The sequence below is a fragment of the Dipteris shenzhenensis genome, chromosome 27 (assembly GCF_047967505.1).
Source record: "Dipteris shenzhenensis isolate YYH24624 ecotype China chromosome 27, Dip_SZ_1.0, whole genome shotgun sequence".
NCBI classification, from domain to species: Eukaryota; Viridiplantae; Streptophyta; class Polypodiopsida; order Gleicheniales; family Dipteridaceae; genus Dipteris; species Dipteris shenzhenensis.
This window is the reverse complement of record NC_141622.1, coordinates 29,960,516-29,981,132: the sequence shown is the minus strand read 5'-3', so window position 1 is coordinate 29,981,132 and position 20,617 is coordinate 29,960,516. Positions and strand designations below refer to the sequence as shown.

At 44.5% G+C, this 20,617-nt stretch overlaps 1 protein-coding gene across 1 annotated transcript in view; it reads right to left on the bottom strand.

Annotated features, from left to right (window-relative positions):
- Positions 1-20,617, bottom strand: part of TAF5 (TBP-associated factor 5) — a 123,767-nt gene that overhangs the window by 63,720 nt on the left and 39,430 nt on the right. The window lies entirely within an intron of this gene.

Here is a 20,617-nt window from a genome sequence, read left to right as displayed (position 1 = left end):
TCCGACAGAGATCCTAAGTTTACCAGTCACTTTTGGATTTCACAGTTTAAATCTTTGGGTACAACTCTACTATTCAGTTCAGCCTACCACCCAGAATCAGATGGTCAAACTGAAAGAGTCAACCAAGTTCTGGAAGAAATGCTCCGACGTTATATTCAGTCACGCCTAGCAGCTTGGGAAGTGTATCTACCACTCCTTGAGTTTACTTATAGTAACTCTTTCCATAGTGCCATCAGCATGACTCCATTCCACGCAGCTTATGGACACACTCTGATTGTACCAACGAATTTTGTACTTCAACATCGAGTGGCCCTAGCTGATCAACTGGTTCAAGAAATGCAAGACATTCTACTCCGAGTCAGGGATCATATGTGAAAAGCGCAAGAGCGGTATCAACGGTCCGCCAACAAACATAGACATCACCTTGAATTTGAAACTGGTGACATGGTGCTATTATTTGTAGCCCCACATCGCTACAAGATGGTTAAGTATGTGTTTCTCAAGTTGCAACCAAGATATATTATGAACCTTTCCGGATCGTCAAGAAAAAAGTTACAAATTGGAATTACCACCATCATGGGGTAAAATCCATCCGACATTTCATATCTCTTGGCTAAAGACGTACATTCCAGGCAATGAAGCAGTTCCTCCTGCAGGTGATTATGTCCCAAAAATCGAAGACGATTATGTTCTCCTTATTCCTGAGCGTATTCTGGACCATCGACAGCGAGAGACTCGACATAAACTTATCACGGAATTCCTTGTTCTTTGGCGAGATCTGGACGACTCCAACGCTACTTGGCAATCTGATGAAGACTTACAGCAGCACCCTGACATTTTACAGCAGTATTTTCAGAATTTGCCATGATATTTTCTACACAAGTTCATTATCTCCACCAAGGTCTTATTTTGAGTGGGAGGGGATGTCATGATCTGTGACGTATTCCTTTCTCTATACCTTAGACTTACGGATGGTTTGATGAATGGACACTTGTGGAAGGGTATGCCCTTTCGACGGGACACTTCCTATGAGGCACAACCCTTTACAAGAGACATTCTATTGAAGAGACACTACCATTTGTAATGTACCCTCTCATCAAGGGTCACACCCTTCACAAGGGGTACACACCTCTTCATGCACATACACTTTGGAGTACATACCTTTTCATGTGTGGCTCTTCACTCTCTATATAAGAGAGGCCCAACTGTATGGATGACACACTACAGACAATCAAGCAATACAAATATTCCTTGTTCTCTGCTATTTCAGTCTCCTTTCTGTTCCTTAGCACATTTCTATATATAGTAAATCTAGGATTTCTTACACTTCCTGCCCGACAAATCATCCCCTTCACACACATAGCGGATTGACTGATGATTAGTCAACATGACAAATCTAGAACCATACAAGTAATGTCTTCAAAGCTTGAGAGCATATACTACTGCATAAAGTTCCTTTTCCATGGTAGGCCAATCGTATTGAGTATCATCGAGCTTTTTACTCTCAAAAGCCACAAATTGGCCCTCTTGGAATAATGCTGCCTCAATAGCAAAATCACTCGCATCAGCCTGTAACACATAAGGCTGGGTAGGATTGGGCAATGCTAGAACAGGCGCACTCTTGATACAATTTTTCAAAGTATCGAAAGCTTGTTCAAATCTTCATTCCAAGTAATAGGTTGAGTGGACATACGGCCACGACCCTTCAATACGTTGTTCAAGGGGACCATGATTTTAAAATAATCACGAACTGATTTTCTTTAAAAAAAACAGTAAATCCTAGGATAGAGTGAGTTGTTTCAATGTCTAAGGCATAGGCCAAGTTAAAACCATTTAAATACGATCTTCATCAATGCTAACACCTTCACGAGAAATCTTGTGTCCTAAGTAAATGATCTATCTCATAAAGAAATCACATTTACTAAGCTTAGCATACAACATATTTTGTCTTAATACAACATATTTTGTCTTAATAAAATCAAGACGATCTTGAAATGGCCAATACAGTCCTCTAAAGTCTTGTTGTAAACTAAGATATCATCCAAGAACACAACAACAAGCTTGCCCAAATATTCTCGGAACAAGTCATTCATCATCTGTTGGAAGGTTGTGGGAGCCATGGTCAATCCCAAAAGCAATACAAGGAACTCATAATGACCATGCCTAGTCTGAAAGGCAGTCCTTTCAATGTGTTTCATATACATACAAATCTGGTGGTAGCCAGTAGTAAATCAATCTTAGTGAAATACTTTGCTATAGCCAATCTGTCAATTAAGTCATCAGCACTAGGGAGATGATACTTATTCTTAACCATGACTTATTCACTCTTTTATAATCCACACACATTCTCCATGAACCATCCTTCTTCTTACTCGAAAGAACGGGAGCACCCCAGGGTGATTTGCTCAGGTGTATATACCCCAACTTCAAGTATTCTTGAAGTTGTTGAGCTAACTCGACCTCCTCTAACTGGCTCATCCTATAAGGTGGTATACTTATAGGCTAAGAACCAAGGACTAAATCTATGCAATGATCTACTGCCCGTTCTTGAGGCAAGCCTACTGGTAGTTGTTCGGGAAATACTTCATTAAAATCATTTAACAACTTCTTTAATTCAAATCATTGGTATCAGACACATATACAAGAAATGAAGAAAATGAGATCAAAACACATTGAAACACATCATAAGAAGTTGTTGTAATATATTCTGAACTTGAAACGCATTTACAAGAGGTCCCTCAGAAGGATGTATATCATCACACTGTATCGTGAGATAGGTGTCCCCGTGCAAAAGAGATAGAGTATGCGATTTCAATTCCTTCCACCAGAGAAGGGCCTTGCCGGCCAGGTATCCAACTGCTAACTGGATTTGTTTGTCCTACGGGTAGGGGTGAAAGTTAAAGTGGAGCTGCCATTTGTGAAGCCAAGTATCCACTACTTTCTTTCAATCCTTGTTCCCCTCAGAATTGAGTTGGGGTGATATTGGGCCCAATAACAGAAGCCATTGCATCCATGTGAGTCAAAGTCTAAAGTTGGGTCTGCATAGCAACAATTTGCTGCAACAACTGCTCATAATTTGAGTTCCGGAGCGCAAACTTTTCATCCAATCCCGTGAGGAATTGGTTGAAAGTCTCCTTAGTAACAGATCCTCATAGACATCATAGTTGTCCCCATCAACATCCCCTTCAGACATGGGGGAAAGCCATCAAAAAAACAGCAAAGGAAAGATCCAATGAAAGAGGGCTGTGAACTGCAAAGACCTATCAAAGATGACAATTGGAGGGGGAAAGGCCTGGCGCACCAACTGAACGAAGGGGTAGAACCGACTGAAGGCTGCCCTCTCTAACGAACTACTGAAAGTAGTGTTGACAAATGAATTCGAGGAGCTCAAGAGGAGACGAGCAGCCTGCCAGTCCAAACAGCCCACGAGCTATGCCAAGACCAGAGCGATGGAGGCGCCTACAAGCCTGGAGCTGAACGAATACCACAAAGGGAAAAGATGGCGTTGAAATGGTGGCAGGTGGTTGGAGGTGGATCTCGATCATGTTGGGACCTCGTAGTATGGAGGTCCACATGCTCTGGCTGGAAGAACTCTATGATCGAGCTCTGACCAAGGAGGAGGTCTACTCCTATCCCCGAGGCCGAAGTAGACGCTCGCGGTACCTGACTACCTCTTTTTTTTTCTTTTTCTTTTTTTGCAAAAAAGAGACTTCTATTAAGAAAGAAACTCGCTAGAGCAAGCTCTGTGCGGAAATACAACATGCTAAGCATGTAATAAAAAACACCTCAGAGGAATGAGGTAGAAAGAAACCAAGGCTGAGGCTGAAAATGCCAACTCAACCCTGTAGAAGTCTCAGCAAAGAAGGGAGAGTCTCTCCAATCTCTGAGAAAAGTAACTCTCCTAGAGGAGGCTGCTTGAGATGATCCCTGCATGGTCGTCCAAATGGCCATCAAAGTGTGTACCATATCTGTCCAAGTACTAGCCAAAGATCTGAGAAGGGTGAACCTGAGAACCCTCCAAAGCCTCAGTGCATCTGGCTCTCCAAATGTGCCATGCTGCAATGCTAGCTAAGACCTCCCATGGAGAGTCGACTGAGGAATAAGCAGCCCTAAAGAGAGTGACCGGAACATCCTCTAGAGAGCATGACTCCACAAGGTGTCGTCGGACGTGAAGAGCCAAAGAGGAGTCAAGTCTCTCAAAAAAGACCTGGGGCCCTGAAAGAGTAAGCCAAGCCACTGATCCCCAAGTCATATAGAAAGGTAGGCGAACAAAAGTGCTGAAAAGTCTTGCAATCCCTTCCATATGATTCTCGCCTGTCTGCAATCCCAAAGGCAGTGCTGTATTGTCTCCAAAGCAGAAAGGCAACCAGGGCAAGAAGGGTCAACTGCGAACCTAGATCTCCATTGGTTTACTGCTATCCCACCATGAATAGAAAGCCAAAAGAAGAGAGTGATTTTTCTATTCCGGTGGGATTTCCAGAGCCTCTGCCAAAAAAATTTCTGCAAATCAGCAGAAATCTAAAAGTTCTCCCAATGATGAGCTCTGATAGGCCTCCAACCCCTACAGCTGAGCTGGAATTTCCTAGCATTACTAACCGTGTAATGAAAGAAGGGGATGCCCTTCTCTCGGTGCCCTTCATCTATCCATTCCCATTCCCTAGGGTCCCACAGCAAAAACTTAATTGGGACACCTCCATAGAGCCACAGCCTCCATGAGCCTAGGGCGATGAGAAGTGGGTCAGGATCCAAGTACCATTGTGAAAGAGAGCCATGCTCCATGAAGCCCACTATCTTGACTGTCTGAAACGGTACCTCCAACAAGATATCATCTATGGATCTGGACAGCCTACCCCCGAAGAAACATCAGCCTGACTGCTTCATGGATGAAAGCCGCCAAGCATCTTTGGTCTGAATGGGAGAGAAACCGAGATAACATTCCAGAACTCTCTGAAGAGGCAGTAGAAGCATCCTTGGATCTCATAGTAGACTGACACCTGAAAATGAAATGTTCCTCCAACTCCACCTCCTGTATGTCACATAATGTGCATATGCGCCTGACACATAGAGCCACAGCCTCCATGAGCCCAGGGCGATGAGAAGTGGGTCAGGATCCAAGTACCACTGTGAAAGAGAGCCATGCTCCATGAAGCCCAGTTCTTGACTCTCTGAAACGGTACCTCCAACAAGATATCGTCTGTGGATCTGGACAGCTTGCCCCCCGAAGAAACATCAGCCTGACTGCTTCACGGATGAAAGCCACCAAGCATCTTTGGTCTGGATGGGAGAGAAACTGAGATAACATCCCAAAAATCTCTGAAGAGGCAGTAGAAGCGTCCTTGGATCTCATAGTAGACTGACACCTGAAAATGAAATGTTCCTGTCACGGGGGCGTGAAATTCTAGGTACTTTAATGTACTACAAGACCGTGACAACTTTGGTTTTAAAAGTCCAAGCGTGGGCTTAATAATGTGTAATCAAACGCGGCATGGTGCCTAGCACATAAGCGTAATTAATCCCTAGGCCCAAAGGCATTCCAAGGAATTAAAAGAGTGGTTGTTGGGAAATGATGACGTGGCATTTTTAATGGGCCCCCTAAAGGGCCATGTACCTTCAGTGGCCCCCCTAGAGTTCCAGGTGGCTCTAGTGCCTTCTACATGCTCCTTTGCCATTCCTGCACCTTCCTGGGCCTTCTAAACTTCACATGTGTGGTTTTCTCTCTCATCTTCTCCTTTTGTTGAGATTTTGGACTGGTTTTTCAGCCTCCTTCAGCTGAATTCCGTTTTTCTTCATAACTCCTCACCCGTTTGGATTCCTCGACTTCCGTTTGGCCCGATGGCTTCCCCTCTGCCTCCCCTTCGTAGTGATATGCTTTTCCCTCCGTGCGTTTGGTAGAACGGGCAAAGCTGAGCACTTCTTTTGCTGGTCGAATTTGCATAAGTGGCTTTTTCTGGACCTTTTTTTCTTCTACCGCCTCCTGGGCCTCTCCTCTTGCAAAGCTACAGCTTTCTGTTGAATTTCGAGTGGTCCAACGCGCTGGTTGACTGGTTTTTCTCAGTTTTGGAGGACTTTCCGGCGATGAAACTTCTCCAAAACCTTCTCAATGCATTCCTCTCTGAAGCACGCTTCTTTTGAGCCCAAGAACTCCCACTTCTTCGCGACAGAAGTGCTTCTTTTCGCATTTTTCAGTGGAATTCTTGCTGGTCGGTTCTTGTAAATGCTCTTTCTTCATGCCTTTGCACTCCTCTTTGGCTGAGAATGCAATTGGGCATTGGCTACTATGTCCTCTTGGCGATTGAGGACTTGGTTCGAGTTTTTAGGGCTTGGTGAGTTGTGATTTTACTATTGCAATTTCTTTTTGCCATAAGCTATTGGTTGGCATCGTGTGCTGCCTCTTTCTTGGCTCACAGGTGCCCAGGCAGTGCTACATGAGTCATTCTTTGGTTGGGTACTTTGCTGATTTTATTTTGGAGCTTTGAAAAGCTTTGTGAATGCCATCTGGAAACCACTCAAAGAGAGTGCAGCTGGGGTGCAATGTGATTGCATCTGGACAGCCAATGGAATTGCACTCGGAAAAGAGAATGCCTTTGGGTTGAGCCTATGGGTTAAGTGCACTTATGTGATGGTGTTCTATGCTTGAAAGCCTTGCGAAGGCTTAGTGAATTGGGGCTGCGTGCTCAGTTGCAGGGAAGGTCTCCCAGATGCAACTTGTAATCATTTCACTGTGAAATATAAAGAAATACCGAAAGGGGCGCCACGGTGTTTGGGGCCAATCGGGTGCACTTGTCTATGTCTGTTGAGCAGGGGCATTCTAGCCTCCATCCCTTTTTCAGTGGTTTTGTTTGTGAACAAATGGGTAAATGCCAAATGGTGATCATGCAATGGTTAATGGTTGTGATATATGCTTTGTGAGCTGTAAATAAGTGCTGAAGTGATTAAAGGTTTGGTTCCACTGCCCTCTGAGTGATTAGAGGCCGGTTTCATTGGTTCCATTGCTGGGATACCACACACTCTTTCTCAAGAGGTGGGCCTCGGTAGTTTGGTGGAAGGATATCTTTGCTGCACTTTTTGACAGCTGAATATTACAACCATAAACATGGTGAGTACCCATGAGCAAGAGAGCTCCACAACTCCTCAAAGGAGAAGGCAGGAAAGCCTTAATGATCCAGCTAGTGTGTACAGCTGCAAGGAGCACAACAAATGCCTTTTGAGCAGGCCACACATGAAACTACAACTGAGCTCAACAGTGATACTAGTTCTAGCAGTGAGTCACATGATGCTACTATGTTGAATGCACAGCTTGCAAGTGCAGTGACTGCTTTGACTCAGCTGACTCAAAATTTGGCTCAGATTGTGCAAACAAATGCCAAGAAGAAGAAGAAATCAAGAAAGCACAAGCAGGGAAAGAGTGAGTACACACATGCATCAGCTTCTCATGGCGGACCGCACACTCATGCATCAGTTTCCCATGAGGGACAGCCATCAAAAATGACTCAGAAAGTGACTTCCAAGAGAGAGGAATCGCCCAAAAGAGCACTTGAGAAAGAGGTACAAAAAGTACAGCCAGTGCAACAGTATGAGCAGCCAGCACAAGGCCTTGGTTTGGGTATTTCTACTCCTCAAAATAATAATGTGCAGTCCATAAATGTGGCTCAACCACCTCAGCCATATTTGAGGCAGCAACCTGAATATTTTGGTACAGATTCGATCTTTGATGCTATGTTGATTTCACCGCCAATTGGGCATAGAAAACAAGTCATGTATGACAATGTGGGAATGCAGCCAGGCATGCAAGCCACAGCATATGCTCCCATGCCTAATGTTCAGCCAAGCATGGCTCTCCCTAGTGAAGGGAATGCTGCAAATATACAGCCATCTTTGGGACAGCCAATATCAAATGTATATAAAGAATTTAAGGATGGTGGTTCTCATGTCAAGTTTGATACATATAATGGAGTACAGGACAGGTACAAAGCCCTCACATTCCTTCGACAGTTTGATGCTGCATTTCTTGGGGGTTTGTTTACAGAAGCATCCAAGATGAGGAAGGTTGCCACATTTTTGAAAGGCAATGCACTTAAGTGGTACACCAACCTTATGCTTCATGGAGATGCACCTACTACTTGGCTGGAATTTAAGCAAGTGTTCTCTTCTACTTGGCTTACTCCAACTTTTGAAGTTGAAGTACTTTCACACTGGCATGACTTGTCATACAAACTTTGCAAGAATCTTGATGATTACACCCAGAGGTTTTGGGATGTTTTGCTGCCATTGAGCTCTTACAGGCATGTTTCTTTGAAAGAGCAAATAGAGAGGTACTGTTGTGAATTGCCTAGTGAGCTACGTGATTATTGCATCAAAACCAAGGTGGGTTCTATGACTCAATTAATTGAGAATGCAAGGACAGCATATGCATGGATGCAGGAGAAGAATTTGGGCTTTATGGACAGCAAGAAAGAAGACAACAAACGGGCTGCCAAACACCAGGATAAGGACATCAAATCTGAAAATAAAAATTATGGCAAACGACCGTTTCAAAAGGGAGGAAAAGCCCAATTCAAAGCTGGTCAAAGGCGTGGACAGCCTAATAAACAGCCCCGTACCAAGTTATCTGATGAAGAGAAAAAGTCACTCATGGAGCAAAACAAATGTTTTATATGCAAAGGAGAGGGACACCGCTCTTATGATTGCCCATTCAAGAAAAGAGACAGGTCAGATGATGATAAGAATGGTGATAAACAGGCTGATCGGAAGGGCAAAAAGCCTAAACCTTCTGCAGGACTTCTTCCAGATGTGATTGGGAGTTTGCCACATGCACATGATGAAGAGGAAATGAAAAAGACTGAGATGTGCAGAGCATGGGGAAAAATCAGAAATCAGAATTATTTGTTTTTCTTTGATTGTGAGGCAAAGGCAAATTTCATAACTCCTGATATGGCAGGAAGGCTTGGCATTGAGCCTGAGGAAATGGGGCCATCCGGCATGTGTGATATGGCCAACCCTGAACTCAACACACCTGTCACTCCTATCATTGGCAAGTTGAGGATGCATATCCAGGGATATCAGGATGCAGAGGACTTCTACATTATGCCTTTGCCAGAGTGTGATGCTTTGCTTGGGATGCCTTGGATGTACAAGGTGGGGGCTGATGTGCAGATGAGAAACAAGAAGATTTCTTTAACTCATAGAGGCAAAAATCATGTACTTGATGTAAAGTTGAAAGGGGAGTCCATCCCTATAGTTTCAGCTTCTTGTATTTCCAATGTAATAAAGCGTCATATTTCAGCGTACTTGATTTTTGTCAAAGAGGACAGCCAACCAGTTCAGGAAGGCTCTACTCTTTCTGCTTTAGATAGAGAAAGGGCTGCTTTTATTTCAGATTTTCAGGATTGTTTCTCAGATGCACTTCCTCAAGAATTACCTCCCAAGAGGCCCGAGGATCATCAAATTGATATAATTCCAGGAAGCTCACCGCCTAATATACCTCCCTATCGTGTCAGTAAGGCACAACAGGAAGAGAGAATGTCACAAGTGAAGGAACTCTTGGAAAAGGAATTAATACAACCAAGTAATTCTCCTTACTGTTCCCCTGTGTTGCTTGTGCAAAAGAAGGATGGCAGTTGGAGAATGTGTATTGATTATAGTGCTTTGAATAAAGTCACAATTAAGAACCGTTTTCCAATTCCACGCATTGATGATATATTGGATCGGTTGGAAGGTTCCTCAATGTTCAGTCGTATTGACCTTAAAAGTGGATACCATCAGATAAGGATACGGCCTGAAGATGTCTACAAGACTGCCTTCCGCACTTCATTTGGCTTATATGAGTTCCTTGTGATGCCTTTTGGTTTGACTAATGCACCTGCCACTTTCAATAGAACGATGGACAGAATTTTTAGAGCACACAGAAAGTTTGTGGGCACTTTCTTCGATGACATCATTGTGTTCTCTAAAAATGAGCAGGAGCACAGGAAACATATAGTGTCAAAGGATGGAGTCAAGATGGATCCTGCAAAAGTTGAGGCCATAAGGAGTTGGCCAATTTTGAAAAATCTGCATGAAGTCAGAAGCTTTCTTGGGTTGTGTTCATACTATTGGAGGTTTATAAAGTACTTTGCAAAAATTTCTTCTCCCTTGCATGCTTTACAAAAGAAAGCTGTACCGTTTCGGTGGGGACCAAAGGAAAATGCAGCTTTTGAAGAGCTGAAGCAAAAATTGTGTTCTGAACCCGTTATTATCTTGCCAGATCTTGCAAAACCCTTTGCTGTAACTTGTGATGCATGTGGGAACAGCATAGGAGGCACTTTGTTGCAGGATGGCAGAGTGGTTGCATATGAAAGTAGAGTTCTCAAAGATGCTGAATTGTACTTGCAGACATACGAGAAGGAAATGTTAGCAGTGATACATGCTTTGACCCCATGGAAACATTACCTTCTTGGAGCTGATTTTTATGTGCAAACTGATCATCAGTCACTTAGATATTTTCTCACGCAGAGAAAATTATCTGAAAAGCACATGAGATGGGCTAACTTCCTCTCAATGTTTCATTTTCAAATTGTACATGTGCCGGGTAACAAAAATGTCGTGGCTGATGCACTTTCCAGGAAACCACAGCCTGAAGCAGTCTCCAAGAAACCCAGTGTTTCAGCAGTGAGCATTGCTTACAACAATGTGTTAGATGTGATGAAAGATCAGTATGTTAATGATGCTGATTTTTCAACTATTTATGAACAGCTTTCTGATGGTCAAAGGCATGATCACTATATGTTGAAAGAGGGTTTCATTTTGATGCATGGACGACTCTGTGTCACTGATCAGATGCGACAGAAAGTCATAATGGAAAGTCATGCTCCTCCATATGCAGGACATAGGGGAATTACAGCAACAATTACAGCAGTGGAGCAATACTTTTATTGGCCATCTTTGAGGAAAGATGTGGAAGAATATGTGAGAACATGCATGGTTTGTCAGAAAGTAAAGTTTGACAGGCAGAAGGCACCTGGGTTGTTACACCCTTTGCCAATTCCGGATAGACCATGGCAAAGCATAGCTATGGATTTTGTGTTTAATCTTCCACGTACTCCTACTGGACATGATGGATTGTGGACAATAATTTGCAGGTTTAGCAAACAAGCCCACTTTGTGCCAGTAAGAAAGAAAATTACAGCAGATCAAATGGCCAAATTGTTTTTGCAGCATGTCTTCAAGTATCATGGGATGCCTGAATCCATAATCAGTGATAGAGATCTGAGGATGACCAGCCTCTTTTGGAGAGGACTGTTTGAAAATATGGGCACTACGCTGAATTTTTCGTCATCTTTTCACCCTCAGTCTGATGGACAATCGGAGCAGGAAAACTCTACCACCTTGGATATGTTTAAATGCTATGTCTCAGACCACAAAAGCAAATGGGAGCATTATTTGCCTTTGCTAGAATATGCTTACAATAATACGGTGCACACATCCACAGGTAAAGCACCTTTTGAAATAGTGGAAGGCGCCAGGAAGATACCTCCCATTTTGCATACAAAAGAGAAAATCTTCGAAGCTGATCGTTTTGTGGAAAGCCTTGAAGAGGCTTACAAGAAGATCAAATATGCCTTGCAAAGAAGTCAAGACAAGCAGAAAAGAGCAGCAGATAAGCACCGCAGGGAATTGGTATTCACAGAAGGTGATTGGGTTTTGCTGCGTTTTCAAAAGGCAAGGCTGAAAAATAAGAAAGGCAAGGAAAGGTTGTACACAAAGCTGAACATGCGTTACTATGGTCCTTTCCAGGTTTCTAAAAAGATAAACGAGGTAGCTTACAGGCTGAAGTTGCCTATGCATTGGAAGATACATAATGCCTTTCATGTGAGCTTATTAAAGCAATATCATGGAGATATTCCCGAGGATGTACCTGATGAGGTGCAGCCTGAAGTGGAAGAACAGGATGAACTTCTGGTCCCAGAGCAGATTCTGGCACACAGAGATAGAAAGCTCAAGGGTAAAGTTATCCGTCGCTACTTGGTAAAGTTTCAAAATTACCCATCACTTGATGCGAAATGGATTGAGGAAGGTGAACTGGCAGATGCACCTGGGATATTGCAGCTTTACCTTGATGCTTTCCAATTAGAGCCGACTGCGATCCGGGCTCCTACAGGTAGTTCAGCAGAGTGAGCGTCTGGAGCATTACCTGATGTTCGAGAGGGGGGTAGCACCTCCACTCCCTCAGTACAGACGGGCTCACTATGATTTCATGAGGTCGCTTGATGACACTGTATGTTTCATCCAAGATGCTGAGCTGACAGTATTTCTGCTGTGAGACTTCATGATATTGATGCATCTTGACTATTGATCGCCGAGGATCACATAGATTTTGAGCAGTATATATGGATGGATGCATGCCTCTCCTAGCCATATTTTCACCATCTCTGTATACTATAGCTGCGGCTTTCTTGTATACTCTTTTATGCTATATTTCATGCTCGCTCCTGTGTTTTGGGGCAGCAAACTGTGGTTTGCTGTTTCAAGAGAGGGGTATGTCACGGGGGCGTGAAATTCTAGGTACTTTAATGTACTACAAGACCGTGACAACTTTGGTTTTAAAAGTCCAAGCGTGGGCTTAATAATGTGTAATTAAACGCGACATGGTGCCTAGCACATAAGCGTAATTAATCCCTAGGCCCAAAGGCATTCCAAGGAATTAAAAGAGTGGTTGTTGGGAAATGATGACGTGGCATTTTTAATGGGCCCCCTAAAGGGCCATGTACCTTCAGTGGCCCCCCTAGAGTTCCAGGTGGCTCTAGTGCCTTCTACATGCTCCTTTGCCATTCCTGCACCTTCCTGGGCCTTCTAAACTTCACATGTGTGGTTTTCTCTCTCATCTTCTCCCTTTGTTGAGATTTTGGACTGGTTTTTCAGCCTCCTTCAGCTGAATTCCGTTTTTCTTCATAACTCCTCACCCGTTTGGATTCCTCGACTTCCGTTTGGCCCGATGGCTTCCCCTCTGCCTCCCCTTCGTAGTGATATGCTTTTCCCTCCGTGCGTTTGGTAGAACGGGCAAAGCTGAGCACTTCTTTTGCTGGTCGAATTTGCAAAAGTGGCTTTTTCTGGACCTTTTTTCTTCTACCGCCTCCTGGGCCTCTCCTCTTGCAAAGCTACAGCTTTCTGTTGAATTTCGAGTGGTCCGACGCGCTAGTTGACTGGTTTTTCTTAGTTTTGGAGGACTTTCCGGCGATGAAACTTCTCCAAAACCTTCTCAATGCATTCCTCTCTGAAGCACGCTTCTTTTGAGCCCAAGAACTCCCACTTCTTCGCGACAGAAGTGCTTCTTTTCGCATTTTTCAGTGGAATTCTTGCTGGTCGGTTCTTGTAAATGCTCTTTCTTCATGCCTTTGCACTCCTCTTTGGCTGAGAATGCAATTGGGCATTGGCTACTATGTCCTCTTGGCGATTGAGGACTTGGTTCGAGTTTTCAGGGCTTGATGAGTTGTGATTTTGCTATTGCAATTTCTTTTTGCCATAAGCTATTGGTTGGCATCGTGTGCCGCCTCTTTCTTGGCTCACAGGTGCCCAGGCAGTGCTACATGAGTCATTCTTTGGTTGGGTACTTTGCTGATTTTATTTTGGAGCTTTGAAAAGCTTTGTGAATGCCATCTGGAAACCACTCAAAGAGAGTGCAGCTGGGGTGCAATGTGATTGCATCTGGACAGCCAATGGAATTGCACTCGGAAAAGAGAATGCCTTTGGGTTGAGCCTATGGGTTAAGTGCACTTATGTGATGGTGTTCTATGCTTGAAAGCCTTGCGAAGGCTTAGTGAATTGGGGCTGCGTGCTCAGTTGCAGGGAAGGTCTCCCAGATGCAACTTGTAATCATTTCACTGTGAAATATAAAGAAATACCGAAAGGGGCGCCACGGTGTTTGGGGCCAATCGGGTGCACTTGTCTATGTCTGTTGAGCAGGGGCATTCTAGCCTCCATCCCTTTTTCAGTGGTTTTGTTTGTGAACAAATGGGTAAATGCCAAATGGTGATCATGCAATGGTTAATGGTTGTGATATATGCTTTGTGAGCTGTAAATAAGTGCTGAAGTGATTAAAGGTTTGGTTCCACTGCCCTCTGAGTGATTAGAGGCCGGTTTCAGTTCCTCCAACTCGACCTCCTGTATGTCACATAATGTGCATATGCGCCTGACACCAAGAGGTTGTGGATTGGATGGATGTAGATGTTCATGCCAACAGCCTAGCCTGTGGCTTGGGGGGATGCTACGGGCCCTAGTCTATGGTTGGGTGGTGAGCATGCATGCCCCTCTCTTTGTGGTTCTATGATCGGTTGTTTGTGCTTGTGTGCAGGTCTGGATTCCCAGGAGCAATCACAGTCGTGTCAGTTGGTATCACAACCGCTCCTAGATCGCAAATTTCTGAAGGAGATAGCGACTTCTGTTTGCATCTTATTGTTTTTGCACTACTTTGGCTAGGAACTGCTCAGTTTTCGCTAGCAAGTAGGAAAGGAGTGATCTCCATGTGTGGGAATGTGTCCCCTAGTTGAATTGGTGCCTGTTAGGAAGAGTGATTCGTCATATCGTTGGAGAGGAAGGGGTCAGGTTGAGGCAAGAGTGGCATTTGATTTTGGAGGTGATAAGATGATGTTTTTTGTGACTGGTGATGCGATTTGTGAGGAAGAAGAGACACAAGTTGGCCTCCTAATCATAGTTTTTTCCATACGTTAGCATACGCATACGTCATACGAGTATGGAAGTATGATTGAGGAGTATGGTTCCCTAATTTTACTCAAAAACATTTAGAAAGATATACATTGTACACATTACATTGACATAGAGCTACAAACTTTCAAATTGAAACTTCAAACTTCAAACTTGTACTAATATTAAAGTCATGATTCATGAAAGTTCAAAGAGTCCAACCTCGGCCCTCCAGAGACCAGAGTCATCTGGAATCTGGATTATGATACATAACGTCAATGATAGATCAATACTACACCAAACATCATCATCAAAGGTAGTAGGTAGTAGAAACTTGGAAGTAGGTACTACACCCAAACATCAAAGGCAAAAACATCATAGAAGAAAAGGCTACCACAGCTGTAGGCCATCTTCTGGTGGTTCTAGTGATGCCCTATAGGCCATGGTATGTGCCTTGTAGGCATAAATGTAGGCACTTGTTGTGTTAGTGCCTTTTAGGCCACATAGGACACTTAGTCCTATGTGACACCTAGGACACTTAGTCCTAGGTCTAGGTACAAGTACCTTGTACTCCTATTTTTCATTATCCTAAATTTTGACGTGACAGACTCTATCAACTCTTTGCAACCTACACTCTCTCTTTGCCTATCGATCCTACAGTGGTATCAGAGCCACGTTTAGATTCGTCTCCTACACCCGCTCCTCTCATCCGTACTGCTCTTTGTACCTACGCCGTACAACCGTACGGTATATTGTGCGGCCCCAGGAGCTGCTGCAGCAGGGCAGCTCGCACCTTGACACAGAAGATGCAAGCTTCTGGAAAAATACGAAGAAGATCAATTTGGTAAAGTCAAGGTATAAGTGGATTAGAGTCTGTGAGCATACACAGTGATGGAAGTACTAGTGTTGCAGGCTCCCATGCCATAACTCCTATGGCTCGTGAAGCTAGATTGGCAACTGCTACTCCTAACTTGAGGCAACCCGCCATAGTCGAGAGCATCCGGGTTCAAGACTTGGAGAATGCATAGTATGTACTTGGTACATCAATCTTGCGATCAGGATATCCTCTAAGTATGGTCGATAATGATGATATGAGAGCTGCATGAAATTGCATTGCTAACTATGGCCCAGGCTTCAAGCCACCTTCTTACCACACATTGTGTACGTCTGCTCAGCATCGTACCTGAGATCCTCAGCATCGTACCTACTGTTCACGTGCTATTGTACAACAGTACCTGCGCCATCGTACGCCTGTACCTTCACTCGTACAGGATTGTACCTGCATCGTCGTACGTACGTACCTGCGTACGGAAGGTGCTGCAACTGGTTTGTACACTTGTCGTGCAAGGCTGTACCTACGCCGTACAATGGTCCGTACTGTACCTGCGACGTACAATCACGTATCTGCATCGCCGTACAGCAGACGTATGTTGACTCTGTACTTTTTCGTACAGTCGTACGATGTTCACCGTAACTGTCCCGTATCATATACGTACTTGTTCCGTACTTGCTTTATACTATGCTCTGTACCTGCATTTCATACAGCCACGTACGTGTGCCGTACCTACGTTCTACTTGTGCCGTACATCCGTACAATCGTACTTGCAACTGTTCCGTACAATATACCTGATGTATTCCGTACGGGTATTTGCAGTGTTGGGGCTTTTGCAAGACATTGGCAGATTTGGGGTTTTCAATACCTCTCATTTCCTCTAGTTGCAACTTCTTACAAGAACACTCGAGTTTTTGGGACTTGGTGTGCAATCTCTTTATTATTGCAGTACATTGGGTCAAGTTGTAGGACATTGAGTCACATTTTGCAGGACATTGAGTCACATTTTGCTGGACATTGAGTCATTTTGCAGGACATTCAGTCACTTTTGCAGGACATTCAGTCAGATTTGCATACATTGGTTCACATTTGCCAAAATTTCAGCAAAATTTAGGGCTTTTCTACATTTGCCCTTTTTTGGCCTATTTGCCCTCAATAAATTTGGGGCTTTTGCCAGATTTGCTATTTTTTGCAGTGAACATTGCCTGTCACAGTCACATTTGGGTCAGATCTGCATTTGCCTTTTGATTTGGGTCAGAAATTTGCAGATATTTGCTGTCATTTTTGGACAGTCAGCTTTTTGCAGTGATAGCCTTGAGGCTTTTGGGTTTTTAGGGTTTTTTTTTCAAGGTATCACATTTGCTATGGCGGGGAACAATCAAGATTTATTTGGAGTTCTTCGTGAAGATGATAAGTTGGATGGCACCAACTATCCAATGTGGTCTTATCTCATGAAACATATTCTTGTTGCAAAGCATTTGTGGAATATTGTTTCATCTTCGTGATGATAATGCCATAGTTCTCACTGGCACTTTGCAAAAAGGGCTTTATCACCTTGATCATCGTTCAGCTGCACTTTCATGAGAGAATGGGCCATCTCAATTATAGAGCTCTTGCAAAGCTACATTCACAGCACATGGCAAATGATGTACCTCAAACTCACACGGTTTCCAAACATGTGTGTGAGGGTTGTCTTTTGGGTAAGATGCATCGATTTACTACAGTAGAGTGTGTTTGGCTTCGACAGTTACTTACAGATCTTGGTATTCGCCAGACATCCTCCACTATTGTCTACACTGACAGCCAGAGTGCTTTGGCCATTGCGCGTAACCCACTGTTTCAGGCGTGTACCAAGCATATTGAAGTTCACTATCATTATGTTCGGGAGCGGTTGTCAACAGGAGACATAGAGTTGTCCTATCTTCCCACAGAGGACAACATAGCAAATATGTTTACAAAGGCACTTCCTCGTCCCAAGTTCGAAATCTTTCGATAGGCTTTACACTTGGTTCCCTTTGTCACATGATCTGACATCCCTTGTACATTCATAAGTGGCTATATTCTTTTGGATGAACATGCGCCAGCATGACCATAAAATACCAGGTATTCTGAGACGTTTCCAGAGTACTTCAGCCCATCCCATGGAGGGGGGTTTGTAGGCCATCTTCTGGTGGTTCTAGTGATGCCCTATAGGCCATGGTATGTGCCTTGTAGGCATAAATGTAGGCACTTGTTGTGTTAGTGCCTTTTAGGCCACATAGGACACTTAGTCCTATGTGACACCTAGGACACTTAGTCCTAGGTCTAGGTACAAGAACCTTGTACTCCTATTTTTCATTATCCTAGATTTTGACATGACAGACTCTATCGACTCTTTGCAACCTGCACTCTCTCTTTGCCTATCGATCCTACAATAGCCTGGAAATAAATCTGAAAATTGAAATGCATCACGACAATTCACAACCGATGAGGCTCAAGCCTCAAGCTGCAGCCTGCATCCTCATCCTCATTCTCTTGCTCATCCTCATCCTTACCATCATCTACATCAGTGCCATCCTCCTCCTCCTTGAGACCATCCTTGAGGCCAACCACAGCCAAAGTCGGCCAATAGTGTACGGAGTACGGATTAGCAACGTACGGATTAGAATAGTGCTAAAAATGTGTTTTCCAAGGTTTTGGCCAGGCACAAAATCGATCCCCCCTCCCAAACAAACCCACCCCCCCCCCCCCAACACACACACCATGAGAGCCCAGAGAGAGAGCTGTCCACAGTGACAGGGTACACCTAGGAGTCTACTCATAGGAAAGAAATGAGGAGAGATAGTGGGGTGCGAGGCTCTGGAGGAGTAGCTGTCCTTTTCAAAACACACTTGACTATGCATGGTATCCAAATGGACAGACTTCCTCCCTTTCAATACAGCATGGACGCACCTCTTGAGTTCATCCCACGAGATGCGATCAACCGTATCATACAGTTAGATCTCCTCCAACTCCACACATCTCGGACTTGGGGAGGGGACCAAGAGTTCCCCACCAAGATCCGATTCTATCACGGCCACTTCCTGAGAGTGTCGGAGAAGGGATTCATCATCAGACCCCAATATCTCGAGGATAGAGGAGTCTCACATGCACTGAGGATTGTCATTTGAGGGAGCAAGTATGCTACGATTTTCGACTGACAGACGAGGTCCAGTCGCATCTTACGAGCAGGCCCTATTGGATCTCGGCAGGATGCATGATCTTATTATTTATAATGGTCTTGATAGATGGCCCGCCTCAAGTGGTCCCACATGCTTTCCACATGGGGGAGGCTCTAGCGTCGCATCACTGATTTTAGTGTGGCACCTCTCCCCCCAAGAGCTGATCATACCTACCTATTCTTTAGTATTTCCACACCCGTCGCACATCACCTTCCACCCCACTGATTTCTTGCTCCACCTATCATGACATACGCTTCGATCGCGATCACTCACCTATTTACTCGGGCCGTCTGTACATACTTATCGCTTATACTGACTCCATACCCCTATTAGAGGACCGCACTGCCCTAATCACCCGCTCACTACACGAAGCTGCCCTTCACGCTTTCCCTCACACCACTCGCTCCACCTGCCCACCACGACCCGGGACCGTACCTTGTAATAGCTGATACGATGATGAGTGCAAGGCTTTACGCCGTCAGCTCAGATTGGAAGCCAAAAACAATCTTCTAAGCGAACCAAAGACGCTACGCGAGTATCGTCGACTGGTACGTAGAAAGAAACTAGATTTCATTTCGAAACGAGGAGGAACTACTAAACATTTTGTTTAGTAACAACTCTAAGGACTTTTGGCGGAGATTTCTAGAGAGACGGTCCCCCTCACCACTCACTGACACTCAGGTCTGGCATAACTATGCACACACACTATATGGGATCCCAAACCAGCCAGTCCCTGACCTCTCACATATTCCATGCCCCACATCCTGCACCCTCTTCACTAAGGGGGGAGTGAGGACAAGCTGGATTCTGGCGGGATCATGGAACCATGGATCACATTTTGACCCTCAAGTGTATCATCGAGGAGGCGAGGGCACGAAAGCAAAGGGTTTACTATTGCTTTGTAGATTTCCGCGAAGCATTTGATATGGTCCCAAGAGCCTGCCTCCTCCGGCGCCTATAGGATTCGAGTTATGACCAGGAGACCATTTGGGTTGTCATGGCACTTTACGAGAGTCTCAGGCAGAGTCCAAGCAGGGTCTCGGTGGACAAACGAGATCATGAACACTATTGGGGTCAAACAAGGGTATCCTTTATCACCTATCCTGTTTGGCCTCTACATTGACGAGCTTGAGACAGTGATGCAAATACAGAGGGGGGATGGATGCTCTCATACTGGCACTCTGATCCAGATATTGTTGTATGCAAATGACGTGGCACTTTTGTCTTCCTCAACAGAGGGGCTCCAGAGACACCTTGACGTACTACAGTGTTTTTGTGATTCTCAGGATTTGAAGGTCAACCTTGGTAAAACCAAGGTTACGATCTTCAATACATCTCGAGCCATCATGCACCAAGAGCAGTTCATGTTTGATGGGTCACCTGTTGAGATAGTTTCATCATACACGTATCTAAGGGTTGTCTTCTCCGGGCCCATCTTCACTATGAGACCCAAGATGCAGTCCGGGGGATACACTTCATTGGCCAGACTAGAGAGGCAGTGTTTCCACTCGCACTTTCAAGATCCACGAGCCACGGGGCTGCTTTTTGACTCCTTGGTTCGCCCAACGTGCATGTATGGCAACCCTTGCTGAGGGCCAGACTTGTCGGATACAGAGTGGGCTCATGTGGAGCGGCTACTGGTTCTCATGCTATCACGGATGATTAGCGGTAAGCCGTCTTGTCACAGGGGCGTAAAATTCTAAGTACTTTAATGTAGGCCCAAAGGCATTCAAAGGAATTAAAAGAGTGGTTGTTGGAAAATAATGACGTGGCATTTTTAATGGGCCCCCTAGAGGGCCATGTACCTTCAGTGGCCCCCCTAGAGTTCCAGGTGGCTCTAGTGCCTTCTACATGCTCCTTTGCCATTCCTGGACCTTCCTGGGCCTTCTAAACTTCACATGTGTGCTTT